The following is an 11,838-nucleotide window of genomic DNA, read 5'->3' as shown; positions in this document are numbered from 1 at the left end:
AAACCAAGGGAGAGAAACTGGTTTTGTAGTTGGCAAGCCATTCACAGTTTAATCCTGAGCTGATGGTGTCAAATTTGCAGATGAACTGAAGCTCAGCAGTTTCTCTTTGAAGTCTGGTCCTGAAGTTTTTTTTGCTGCAGGATGGCCACCTTAAGCTCTGCTGTAGTGTGGCCAGGAAGGTTGAAGTGTTCTCCTACAGGTTTTTGTATATTGCCATTCCGTAGGAAAAGGATAAATGGACACAAATCAGATATTAGGATATTTCCTTATCCACTTTCTCCACATCATTCATGATTTTATATACCTCTATCATATTCCCCCTTAGTCTCCTCTTTTCCAAGCTGAAGAGACCTAGCCTCTTTAATCTCTCCTCATATGGGACCCTCTCCAAACCCCTAATCATTTTAGTTGCCCTTTTCTGAACCTTTTCTAGTGCTGGAATATCTTTTTTCAGGTGAGGAGACCACATCTGTACGCGGTATTCGAGATGTGGGCGTACCATGGATTTATATAAGGGCAATAATATGTTCTCCGTCTTATTCTCTATCCCCTTTTTAATGATTCCTAACATCCTGTTTGCAAGGAATGGCAGCCCTACTTGCAGGATGGGGGGCTCTACCCTGGGAAGCAGAGACTCTTTGAAAAAGATTTGGGGGTGATGGTGGATAATCAGCGGAACATGAACTCCCAGTGCGATGCTCTGGCCAAAAGGGCTAATGTGATCCTGGGATGCATCACCAGGGGAATCTCGAGTAGGTGCAGAGAGGTTATTTTACATCTATATTTGGCACTGGTACAACCACTGCTGGAATCCTGTGTCCAGTTCTGGTGCCCACAGTTCAAGAAGGAAGTTGAGAAATTGGAAAGTTCAGAGAAAAGCCACGAGAATGCTGTAAGGACTGGAGAACATGTCTCATAGTGCTAGTAGTCCCAAGGAGCTCATTCTGCTTTGCTTAACAAAAGGGTTCAGGGGTGACTTGATTAGTCTATAAGTACTTACATGGGTAGGGCTTATGCAAGGATGTTTCGCACCCTAAGCAAAACTTCCACCTTGCACCCCCCCGCACCCCTCGCCCTGAGGCTCCCCCCTTCCACCCTGAGGTGCCCCCCTTGTCAGCTCCCCACCCTCTGCCCTGAGGCACCCCCCCGCCCCAGCTCACCTCTGCTCTGCGCACAAGCAGCCCAAGAACGTCGTGGCTGCTTCACTTCTCCCACCTCCCAGGCTTGCAGCACCAATCAGCTTAGGCAGGAGAGGTGAAGCAGCCATGGCGTGCTCGGGGAGGAGGCAGGATAAGGGTGAGCTGGGGTGAGGAGTTCCCCTGCGTGCCACCCCCCACCCCCTTACTTGCTGCAGGCGGCCCTCCCCAAACTCCCCTGCCCCAGCTCCCTCCGCCTAAATGCCAGTGGCAACCAGGGCAGCCAAAGATCCGGCCGCCGCGGTCGCTGCCGAAGAAAATGGTGCCCCCCAAATCCCCATACCCTAGGCAACTGCCTAGGTCACCCAAGTGGTTGCACCGGCCCTGTACATGGGGAACAAATATTTAATCATGGGCTCTTCAATCTAGCAGAGAACAGTCTAACATGATCCAATGGCTGGACGTTGAAGCTAGACAAATTCAGGATGGCAATAAGGTGTAAATTTTTAAGAGTGATCTCAATTAACCATTTGAAAAATTTACCAGGGCTTATGGTGGATTCTCCATCACTGACCATTTTTAAATTAAGGATTTTTTTTCTAAAAGATCTGCTCTAGGAATTATTGGGGGGGGGAGGGCGTGGGGGGAGAAGGTCTCTGGCCTGTGTTCAACAGGAGTCAGACTAGATGGTCACTATGGTCCCTTCTGGCCTTGCAATCGATGAATCTGTAAGCCAAGGAGTCAGGAGACCTGTGACGCCTTGGACAATCTTCTGTTTAGATACCACAGTGACAGTGTGACACAAAGGCCCACTGATGCCAATAGACAAAGTATTTATCACTCTTTTAAAGCAACTCCTGTCTCAGATCTGATTTCATTATATTTATCCATGAAGGGTAACATGCAAAGTCTTTACTGGAAGCTTATAACTTATCAACACTCATAATCATTGTAGGATGTGCTCATAGGGTAATAGTTAAGGAATAATGTAACTATATTGAAAACTAGGCCTTGTGGTCTTGAATTAAAAAATAGTGACCAGGGAATCATCCATTCAGGCAGAAGGGAATATGTCACCACTCCCTGGTCAGCTGGTGATGTAATGCACAGCTCAATTTCTACTCTTGCCCCATCCCAGAACAGTCAGTGGAAAGTCATCCAAGAGAACTGGAAACAATGGGACCCCTTTGAAGGCTAAAGGGAACATTACAGCAGACAGGGGCTTGCCCTGTTGGTGAATAAAGCCAGAGGACTGATTGAGTACATCCCAGGGTGGGGGAAAGACACTTCACATTCATTCACTGAAGGGACTTCTTGTGGAGCAGGAGTGTGTCATGTAAGATTGAATCCTGGTTCCTGGGAAGCCAGCCAGTTCTGCAACAGACTGAACTTTGTGGGAGACCTAATTTATTAGATAGGAAAGGTAACTCTTAATAAATGCAGGCCCTAGTTCATGGTTTATTATTTTGTTTTATATTGTAACATTTGTTTCCACCACACTCCCCTGTTTCTAGTGGAATCTCTATCCTTTGTCAACTGAATCTTTTGTTTTATTATACGTGCGCTATACAGAAGCGGTGATTGAAGGTAAAACTGGGGTACCTTATTCCTTTGGGAGCAGAGGATCTGGGATTTCTGTGAGTAGCCAGTGTCCAGGGGCTGAATATCACAATAACACTTTCAGGGGACTGGGGTGCATCTCTTCTTAACCCGCAAGGCACAGAGATGGCTGGTGTATCCCAGGGAAGAGCACTTGAAAGCCCAGCCAAGCACAGGCAAGTCTCATAGATTCATAGACTTAAGGTCAGAAGGGACCATTATGGTCCTCTAATCTGACCTCCTGCACAATGCAGGCCACAGAATCTCACCCACCCACTCCTGTAACAAACCCCTAACCTATGTCTGAGTTATTGAAGCCCTCAAATCATAGTTTAAAGACCTCAAGCTGCAGAGAATCCACCAGCAAGTGACCCATGCCCCACGCTGCAGAGGAAGGCGAAAAACCTCCAGGGCCTCTGCCAATCTGCCCTGGGGGAAAATTCCTTCCTGACCCCAAATATGGTGATCAGCTAAACCCTGAGCATGTGGGCAAGACTCACCAGCTAGCACCCAGGAACGAATTTTCTCTCTAGAGATGGGGGGGGGGGTTAACAGTGACCCTCAGTCCAGAGTACCTTGAGAACCATCCCAGATGGGTGACAGTATAAACCCCTTAGATGGTGCTAATATTGGGGCTCACTCCCATCCATGCAGCTACTATAACAGATCTGTACTGAGCAGCCAGGGCAGCCTTGCATGGTCACTAGGAAGCACCCAGGCACTTGCCACTCCAGCTAGAGAAGACCTCCCATATCTAGCAGCAGTAAGGCCTGGCCTCACAGAGACACCTAAGTCTGGGTTTAGGTACCTGAAGAACATAAATCCACACCTTGTGGAGGTCAAGCATAGGAGTTTTACACACACCACTGGCGGAGTGTCACCTTGCTTATTAGATTCAGAGACACTGTCAATCAATTGATTACAATAGAATATATGGATTTTCCATGGGCGGGGGAAAGTGACGGCATAGGCAGTTCCACACCTCGAGATAGGTTTTGCAGCAAGACAAGATAGCACATTAGCCAATGGTTAAAAGGTTACATAATGTTTGCACCCATGGTCTCAAGTGAGCAAGTTAACATTTAACGAATACTTTGATAAAATTTTATTAATATAAAATATTGAATTCTGATTTGGGGTCCATAGGAATGGAGCAACTCCTCTGATTGTCCAACAGGTATATTTTTAGGGGTTAAAACAAAGAAAGAGAGAGAGCATATGACAATATAGATTGTCTCCTTTATGTCTTAAGGCAGGCACTGGTCCCTGAGAGGGAAGGTGGGAGAATGCCATATCTCATACTGACATGGGCCAATTTTCATAAATTCAAGGTTGGATCTGTGGGAAGAACGTTCCCTACAGAAGACACTGACACAATAGGAACCGGGATCCTTTGTTCAATCTGAAACATTAGATGAAACATAATTATTCAGTTATTGCTTCAACATCTGGCATTTCTACTGACCAAGCATATCTTAGCAAAGGCAGTTATCTTTTCCCCCGGCTTTGTCTTAGCTAATCACTATTTGCTAGGCCTCTGGTCTCTTGACCAAACTCTGGATTTTGGGTCTAAAAAAGAGCAGGCACAATCCATATACCAGGTTGTGTTATAAAATGCACATGGATTTTAACCCTCCATTTGTGAGCCACAAAACCCAGTAGGCACCTAAACTCTCACACCACCTAAGTGTCTGTCTCTGAGCATGGGCACTGCTGCCTCCCTGCCAGTGTCTGGACACCTGTCTGAGCCCCAGAGCGATTCACCAACCAGAGATGAGCATTCAGCCATGTAACCTGCATGCAGGGCACTACCGGGTAGGTGGCCTCTGCTCATGCCTACCAGATTGGATCCCCTTGGTCATAGTGGCAGTGGTACTCACCTGACCACATGAAGCCCCATGGTCAGGGCACTCAGCTGAGCCATGGGAAACCCTCAGCCTGAAGGGGAAATTGAACCTGGGTCTCCCACATCCCAGGCGAGTCCCATTGGACTACCAGTAAGGTGAATGCCACTATGCTTAATGGGACCCAATCCTCTAGGTGGGCAGTGGCTCCCCGCACTTGGGCACCAATCTCTGAGGGAGGGGCTGGGCATAGTGCACACACCTGCTGTCAGCATCTTCCCTTGGACAGTTTAGGCTCCCACACGTGCCCGGCGTGCTGGCTTCTGTGGATCCCATTCTTAGGTGGCCCTCTCTCCCCATTCCTTGTCTAGGCAGTTGGGGCTCAGACCCCAGGTTTGGGGATCTCAGTGTGTTCCTGGGACTTCCTAGGGACCTAAAAGTGAGGTGTTGCAATGCTGCAAATCCGGATCCAAGCCTCCGTTCCTGGCCATGGCCAGAGGGTGACAGGATCCCCCTTTTCTCTCCCCAAGAGACAGTGCTTTACAACCTTTCCCCAGCAGGGGCAGCCCTCCAGCTGTTGCCAATGTCACACCATTCTGTAGCTCCCAGCAAAGTCCCAGAGATGCTAATTCGTTGCACCGTGGTAGCCAGCAGGCGTAATGGTTACTCTGTGGCAAACTCCAACTCTTGCATTGAGCAAGACACAAGCAGTAAATTACCTCGGGGGTGGGCGAGGAGAAGGATTGCTTGGAAAAACCGGTGGCATGTTCTGTCCAAGCTGCCCCATGTTGGCCATACAGGGGTGCTGGGGAGCAAGGCAAAGCCTGAGTGATGTGTTGCTTCTGAGGTGTCCCGGGGGTGACAGAGAGCTAATCCCCCACCCCTGGTGGTTGGTTGTTGGTACTGCAGTCATGTCCAGAGCACCCCATGGTTCTCAGCACGGTGTACACACACTATTCAAAGGCCGTCTCTGCCCCAAAGACCTCACAGTCTCAGGGAGCTGGGGGGCTGTTCCAGGGTTACCTCCTGGGTGGATCCAGTGTCCCACATGCTGGCCGGTGGGTCACACTTCCAGAGCTTCAAGAGGCATTGGCTGCATCAGAATCCGCTGCTTGCACTGGGCAGCTGGGAAGCAGAGGCTGACAAATGGAAGTGAATTTGCTGGTCTCCGTGACTCTGGGACCTGTTTCCTGACCTTTAACTAATTGTATTTTGTGGCCTTTCTTGGATGCTCACCACATGCACCTCACAAACATCAGTGGATTTATCTCCCTTTCACAGAAGGGGAAACTGAGTCATGAGGCAGTGAAGTGACACCCGGGAAGCCTGAGACAGGTCTGAGAGAAAACCCCTGAATCTTCTGACTCTGAGCTCTGTGCCATGGCACCATCCTTCCCCCGGGGGAAAGGAGAGAGCTGGGGTAGCATCAGATGAAGTCCTTTCCCTTCATTGATAAAACAATGAGTTTTTCTCAGCTGCAGGAGCCGGGAAATGAAACACTCGCCAGTGAGAGGCAGGATGGTCATGGAATTAAGGCAAAAGCTGGGAGTTAGTTCTCTTATTCCCAGTTCTGCCACTGATGTGCTGGGTGACCTTGGCCCATCACTTCCCTTCTCTGCCTCTGTTTTTTCAGCAGTGAAATGGAGATCATAATTCATAGCACAGGGCGGGTGCAGGGCTGCCCAGTAACCCTTATAAAACACACCCAGATCCCCAGACTTGGTGTTAGGCAAGTGTAGAGCATTGTTATTGTAGGGTTACCTCTAGGTGGTTGGCTTGCTGCTTTAGGGTCCGAGGGCTCACACTGCTTCGCTGTAGTGGGAGGTGTCTCATGAACTGCTTTGTTCTGAACAAAACAGCCTAGCCAGCTCTGCCCAACATTCGTTAATAGGGGAACCCTCTTGAATGCCTGGCAGCAAACATTTCTTTGTTATTGTAGGGTTCCCCAGAAGGGCCTCCTAGGAGTTAAAGGAGACATTCATCCAAGGAGTGTATCATTTGGGGTGGGTAGGCTGTTTTGTTTATCAACAACTTTTGGGGAGGAGGGGGGGCCCATCTGGCATGAGCTTCCCTCCCAAGGCTCTCTCAGACACTGAGTTATCTGGATTCCCTTTCAAGCCTAGGGTGACCAGATGTCCCGATTTTGTAGGGACAGTCCCGATTTTTGGATCTTTTTCTTATACAGGCTCCTATTACCCCCCGCCCCCATCCCAATTTTTCACATTTGCTGTCTGGTTGCCCTATTCAAGCCCCTTTTAGCCTGTTGTCCGTATGGTGGCGAACTGTGTGTGTGAACGCTCTCGAGAGAGCATACACGAACAAGAAGGAAGCAATTTCAGTGACAGAACTGTAAACAAGCATTGCTTCAGCTGTAGCCTATTAGCCGACTGATCCTCTCTGCTCCTAAATCATTTCCTGAAGGGCTTTTTGAGACCACAAGAAAAATTCCCCCTCCAGGAAAATAAAAAATGGTGAAAAGTTCAAACCCCGGCTGATGTCCCTGCACTCCTTTCATCGCCGGCTCGCTCTGACGGGAGCCTCGGCCTGGCGTGTGAAAGGTAACACCGAGTGTACAGAGCCCCTTCCCCTCTGTAGGGGTGGGAGCCCAGGCACGGTTATTTAAGCCTCCATCTTCTTCCTGCTTGTGACTTTTTAGCAGTCCTTAGGGGACAGGCATGGAGATGGTTTAAAACACATTAAGCTTGTGGACAAGGTGTCATAAGGGCTTCTTCAAAGAGAGAAAGGAGGAGGCCATCTGCTCTAGGAACTAGCTGAAGTTCATTTGCCCAGAGGGAATCTTCTCCAGGGAGGAATAATTGTGTGTCTGCTCCAGGATTTTCTCTCTTCCAGCTACTAGGAAGAGAAGGTGCAGAGAATTGCTTTGAAGACACTGGTTATTGAAGAGGAATTGGGTTGGGTCAGGTCGGAAACCAGTTTGAGGAATAATACCTAATCTGCTCTGTCTTGAAAGTGCCTGTCACTGTGGTCTCTAGGCTTCTGAGCCCTACTCCCTAGGCTTCAAAGTCCAGCCGGAGCCACAACTTCAAAGCACTGTCTAGACAGCTTTTTACAGAGAGCTAGTTCAAGGCCCCACTACTCCAAGTCTGTCAACCCAGGCCGGGGGGGGGCCCTCACTCCCGCTCACTCCAAAATGCTGTGTGGACAAACCTTAGGGAAACCAGTCAGAACGCAGAATTTCTGTTCCATATGAAATTCTGGCATTTTTCTTTTCTTTTTTCCTTTTCCATTCCAGAAGGGAAATTTGAAACTTCCCATAAAACAAAAATTCTGAAATTTTCTTTTGGAAACTTGAAACAACATTTTGTGACTGAGTCATATATGATAGTTTCTAATATAACAAGTCAAAATGGCAAAGTAGAAACAAAATGGGTTGTTTTGTTCTTTTTTTTTTGTTGTTGTTGAAAATCAATAGTTCCTGCCATACCTTTTCATTTCATCGACAATGGCATTTGCCAGCAGAAATCTGAAAAAACGTGGCCCACTCCAGTATCTGGGCACTTAACAAAGGAATCTTATCTAATCCTGTCTACACTTCAATGTGAAATCCCCACCATGGTATCTGGGAGCCTCACTCAGTGTCCAATAGAGGAGAAATTCTTCCCTTGCCCATCGTCAGCCAGGTCATCTCTGGAAGAGCTGGGGTAGGTCTCACCAGCTGGGTCTCAGCTACATTACTGAGGGCATAAACTTTACCCTGGTACCCTTCACCAAAAGCTTTCTGAAGATGCTGGAGAACGCTGGGCTGATGATTAACATGTTTGGGGGAGGGTTGTGCTGCCCCTGCCCTATGGAAATGCTAAGACATCCTAGGGATTGTTAAAGCCAAGACTGGCATCAGTGTGTGTGTCACCATGCCGTTCACACCCGTTTAAAGCTAGTCCTGGCCAGGGGATGGGCTGGGAACCTCAAAGGGAAGGTCCTTCCTCGGAGACAATTCTGGAGATGGCTGAAGTTTAGCTAAGTCCTGGCTGTCCATTAGTATTTGGAGAAGGAGGAGGGACTAACCTCCTTTGTTCAGCAGCAACAGGGACTCCGAGCCATCTCTGGCCAGAGGGGATGCCAGAGGACTGACTGCTCTGGGACAGGAGGGTTGAGCGTGGCCCCCTCTAGAACAAACAATCAGCACTCATCAGAGGGTGGGTGATCCCCATCTCTGGGAGCATAGTGTGGTGCCATTGCCTCGCTCCTCCCCAGCAACGTTGCCCGCTTGCTGCATGGCATTGCCTGGAGGGGGCAGGGGAAGCTGCAGGCACCTCGCACTGCCACCACTCTTCTCCTGGAGTTTGTGGGGCAAGAGAGGGCACTGAGCAGGGTAGGGGAGCAGGCGTTCCATGAACGCTTGGCAGAAAAGCGAGGGGAGCCTTTGACGGTGCCCTGAATCCAGACAGCTGTGGAACGGAGGCATGGCCAGAGTGGATCAGATCCGTGGTCCTTCTAGTCTGCTATCTTGTCTCTGAGGTGAATACCAGCTGCGTCTGAGGAAGGTGTGTCTCCCCATGGTAGACAGATGTGAGATAATCGACCTCCCATGAAGACAATGAGCTTCTCACAGAGTTCTAGAGGCTGGGGCTGACTGGGCGAGCAGTTCGGACTGGCTGGCATGTTGTACCAGCTGACACTCGGCACTCCCTGTCTCTGGCCAGCCATGTTTAAGAGCCAGTTGAGCAGGAGTAATGGTCTCAAGTTGCTGTGGGGCAGATTTAGGTTGGATATTAGGAACCACTATTTCACTAGGAGGCTGGTAAAGCACTGGTTCCCTAGGGAGGTGGTGGAATCTCCTTCCTTAGAGGTTTTTAAGATCAGGCTTGACAAAGCCCTGGCTGGGATGATTTAGTTGGGGATTGGTCCTGCTTTGAGCAGGGGGTTGGGCTATATGAGCTCCTGAGGTCCCTTCCAACCCTCATATTCTATGACACCAACTTCGGGGGTATGCTCAGACCAGTTGCCCCCCTACCCCTCGAGTATAGAAACAGTTACATCAATATAGAGAAGTTTAAAGCAATACAGCTATTCCCATAACTGTGCCAAAATAAGCTCTACTGATACAAAATCCATGTTATACCAGCACAACTGCATCCACACTACAGGGATTGGATTGATTTAATTATATCCTTTTCTAAATCAGTGTAGTTAATTTGGTACAAAACCTGTGTGTTGAGCAGCCCAAAGACAGTTGCTGCTGTGGGTATGAGATGAGAGGCAATGGGTGGATACAGCAGATGGTCGGGGGCAGCAAGCGGTTACAATGAGATAGTTGCAAACAACAGGAAAAGCAGTGGTCAAGCACTTGAAAGTAGGAAGACGTGATCCCTTCTCCAAAGAGCTTACAATGATGGCTTGAGGGGTGAAGGTGGATAGTTAGCATCTCCTTTACCTATTTATATATTTTTTGAAATTGTGAATATGGAATTACATCTCTCTCTCTCCATCTACACTTTGCAAGTCACAGGTGTCTTCAACTGTATGCCCTTTATGCCAAGAAACATGTTTTCCTCATTCTCCCAAACAGGGTAGGCTCCCTGCCAATGTCCCCTCTAATTTTTTCCATCCATGTGTGGAATTAATTTTCTTATATGTATCAATATAGAGGTCATGTGTGGACGTGAGCCACCAATAGAAACAAAATTCCTGTCCCCACCAAGACTACATTTCCCATGATGCACCACCCAATTTGGCTGGGGGAGAGTCCATGATGCATCATGGGAGTTGTAGTCCACCAGGAAGCCAGGTCCAAACCACCACTACAGCAGAAATGTTTTGGATCAGCTCAACATACTGAAATGATCTGTTTAGCACTTCCTGATTGAAAATTGAAAAAATTTCCAGCAAAATACAAATTTTCCTGCAGAAAGCTTTGATTTTTTTGCTGACACTGCATTTCCTGCCTGAACACCATTCCAGACCAGCTCTACTGGCAACCTTGGTTTTGCCCTTATAAAACTTTTGGGGTTGGATTTACATGGGTGGTGTGACTCATATTCACATCACTGAGATCATGACCAAGCCCAAGTGAATGGATCATAAGTCCCATCCCCACCCCACCCCCTCAGGAGATGGCAGCTGGGATATTAGCGTGTTTCCTCATGCAAGCAGCATGGTGCTGTATGTTCTTCTGAACTGCATGACGGAAATGCTGGAACATCCACACTGACATCCAAGGGCCCTGCTTATGGAGTTGCTACAAATGGTGGTGAAGGAACCAGGAACCCCAGGGCAGGTGCCTGCTTGGCTGAGTGGGTACCGCCTTCACTCTGCAACTGCAGTCATAGCAGTGGCTGGAGTCGGCTGATTTGAACAATTGGTGCTGAGTCTCTATTTTGCATTCGTTAAGCTCTGTACGCAATTAATTGAAATAATAACTTCATGGTCCCCCGCTGTGTGTTTGCTGCTCCGTGTCACAGTCTGCGACTGCATCTGCTGAGAGACACACTTTCTTATGCCAGTTTACAAAGAGCAACACGGGGCTGAGATAAGCTTGAGCTGGGGGAGAGGCTCTGGTTTGGCGCTCAGAGCTGCTGCCGGTCAAGTCTGATTCTTAATCCCTTAATCCCAACCTTGAATGTTAATATTATCTATGCTAGGACCTCAGACTGTTTCCAATGGGTCCTTTGCCACATGATCTGGCTGGCAGGTACAAAATGAACAGAGACACACAGTATGTGTCCCCACCACTCCCTGATTCTGTTGACTATCGGACATTTTGCTCAGCTCGGGTAGTTATTGGTCTGGGAATTTTAGCAAGTGCTGCCCACGCACAGACTGCCCTTGTTCTGAAGAGTTTACAGTCTAAGGGCCTAATCCTGCAGCAGGGTCCCTGTAGGGCCATCACGAAATCAGTGGGGCTCAGTGCAGGTGTGGGGTCTGCCTGTGCGGGTCTGAGAAGACAGATTGTTGGGGAGAAGGATAAATATCCAGGGTAAAGTTTTCAAAAGCCTGTTTTTCAGAAGAGACTTAAGAAACTAAGCCGTAAAAATAGGTTCCTAAGTCAGTTGGATGTTTCTGAAGCTGTTACCCACATAACAACAAAACACCTCTCCCCCCCACGCACACACAATCACTTTCATTGGCTGCTCTCAACTAAGTCATTATCAGCTGACCAGTTTCACTTCCTATTTCTAATAACTTTCGCTGCCCGGTCTCCATGCACTAGCCCAAGGATGGTGAATGTGGGCCCACAACCTTGGCTGCAGGGGAAATGTTTAAATCTTAAAAGGAAACCACCCGAGTGATTTCATTCA

This window comes from Gopherus evgoodei, chromosome 6, assembly GCF_007399415.2.
Source record: "Gopherus evgoodei ecotype Sinaloan lineage chromosome 6, rGopEvg1_v1.p, whole genome shotgun sequence".
Taxonomy (NCBI): Eukaryota; Metazoa; Chordata; order Testudines; family Testudinidae; genus Gopherus; species Gopherus evgoodei.
Note: the sequence above shows the minus strand (reverse complement) of the source record.